This window comes from Cynocephalus volans, chromosome 1, assembly GCF_027409185.1.
Source record: "Cynocephalus volans isolate mCynVol1 chromosome 1, mCynVol1.pri, whole genome shotgun sequence".
Classification (NCBI taxonomy): domain Eukaryota; kingdom Metazoa; phylum Chordata; class Mammalia; order Dermoptera; family Cynocephalidae; genus Cynocephalus; species Cynocephalus volans.
Genome location: NC_084460.1, coordinates 250127446 through 250130007, shown reverse-complemented (window position 1 = coordinate 250130007; position 2562 = coordinate 250127446).

The window sequence follows — 2562 nt, the reverse complement described above, 5'->3', positions numbered from 1 at the left end:
AGCATAGAAAAAAAGCACATAAAATAAACACTCGTGTATGCAGTCCAATGCCCAATTTAATATGCTTTGTCATATTTGCTTCATATCATTTTTTTTAGTTTAAAGATGTAAAGTATATGGAATTCTTAAGTACTGCTGGTGGGAGTGAAAACTTCTAGAAGTACTTTGGAGAGAAATTTGGCCATACCTAACGAAGTTCAAGATCTTCAAACAGAACCTTTGTATAAAAATGTACCTCGTGACTCCTTAATAGAAAGATATATTATGCATCTTTTCTCCATGGAACACACTCTGGAAAACAGTTTACTGGACCTTTATTTTGCCTTGTAGGACCTGATAAAAGGTAAGCCAGCCTGTATGTACAAAATAACCACATATTTTGGCAGTGATCTGTCCAAATGGTTTTAATAGAAAAGTATGACTTCTTCTGTATTAGATTTCTATTGCTACCAAAACAAATTATGACAAACTAAGGATCTTAAAAAAACACCCATTTATTATCTCACAGTTTCTGTGGATTAGATGTCCAGGTACAGCAAGGCTTAACTGGTTCTCTGCTTAGAATCCCACAAGGCCAAAGCCAAGGTGTTAGCAGGCCTGCAGTCTTTTCTGGACTCACTGAGCATGAATCCACTTACAAGCTCATTCAGGTTATTGGCAGGATTTAGTTCCATGCAGTCCCCATTTCCTTCCTGGCTGTCAGCTGGGGGTCATTCTCAGCTTTGAGAAGATTCCCACACTCCCTACTATATTCGTTGCTCTGCTGCCGTAAAAAGAATATCACAGACTGAGTGGCTTGAACAGCAAAAATTTATTTTCTCACAGTTCTAAAGGCTAGAGGTCCAACAGTAAAGTGCCCTCAGGGTTAGTTTCTGGTGAGAGCTAAATTCCTGGCTTGAATATGGCCACCTTCATGCTCTGTGCCCAGCTGGCCTCTTCTCTGTGCATGCCCAGAGAGAGAGATCTCTAGTGTCTCTTCCTTTTCATATAAGGACACCAGGCCTACTGGATTAGGATCCCATCCTTATGACCTCATTTAACCTTAATTGCTTTCTTAGAGGCCATACCTCCAAATACAGTCACATTGTAGGTCAGGGCCTCAATATATGAATTTGGGGGGTACACAATTCAGTCCATAACAGCTGGCTCATGGTCCCCTTTGAAGCCAGCAAATGTGGGTGAAGTCCTTCTTAGCCTCAAATCTCTCTGAACTCACCTACCTCATCTTTGGAGGTGACATTTAAACCACAGCAATAGTTCATTGAATTATTTTTTTAAATCAAAATTTGAAAGCAAAATTAGAAAAAAAAAACCTAGTGTGTCATGATGTACCAAAAGCAAAGCTAATAAAAACTTTCTTAAGGAAAACAGAACAGAAAATTTTACATAGTAGAGATAATGGATATGGATTCAGGAATTTCTCAAATCAGACTTCATTGTGAGCCATGCAAATAACAACACAATTGCATCTGCTGAAGAACACACAGAGCCAGCAAATTTATTGACATGAACTGAACAGCTGAGCTAGTAAGGTGAGGACATGCTGTGAATTCTGTGAAAAAAGTTTACACTTCACTGCTATGAAATGTCAAGGATAATTAAACAACTTACTGTGGTTTCTCTTAAGCTCAACTTTTTTAAAAAAAGGTAACATTAGTTTTAAAATCCAATAAATAAAGACAAATACACACAAAATTAAGAGGAAGATCAGCAAAATAAATTATTCCTTCGAAGGATGACATAAAAATGAGCCTTACTAATAGGTCATGGCTGAGGTTACTTAATAGGAAACAGCTCTGCCACATTCCCAGGGAAGGGGATTTTCAAATGTTCTCCTTTCAATGTTCTCCTTTCAAACAAAGGAAGATCTTAGCACCTGGAAACCACCTCTAGATTTCACTGTTTTAAAAAAAAATTTTTTTAAGCCATACTAATTCAGGTCTGTAAGAAGAATGGCAAGGGAGCAGCTTTATTTGTTACTTACTTTATGCTGTACTTATTCTACTGTTGCCTTCTGAGGAGAAATGATGTAAAACATTCTTACATGGAAAGAAAGCTATTTTCTGGATACTCACTTGCACTGTACTGAGTACATAACAATTGGATATAGTTTGACTTAAACTCATAAAAGCATCATTGATGAAAAAGTAATTGGTAGCAAACTTCTACCAGGGATAGCATAATATTTGCTATCTAAAAAGTTGCTCATGGACATTTGGGAACTAAATAGAAGGTACTACACTTGCAATTCCAGAGTTTCTTTGATTCCCGCATTTATCTTTTTTATTCATTCATGCAACAAACATTACTGTGTGTCTACTGTGTGCCAGCTCTGAGCAGCCTCTGCACTCAAGAAGCTCTTAATCAAGCAGATGAAACAGGTAAGTAAACAGCCTACTGATAATCCGATGTGACCAATACCTCTACAAGGCATGGGACAATTAAGTAATCATACAAGTGTAACTTGCAGACGTAAAGAACATTTCTCACCTACAGGGTTTCCACTTGGGATAGGGACTACACTGAAACAGTTCAGAGCTGAGAAAAAAAAAAAAGTGTATA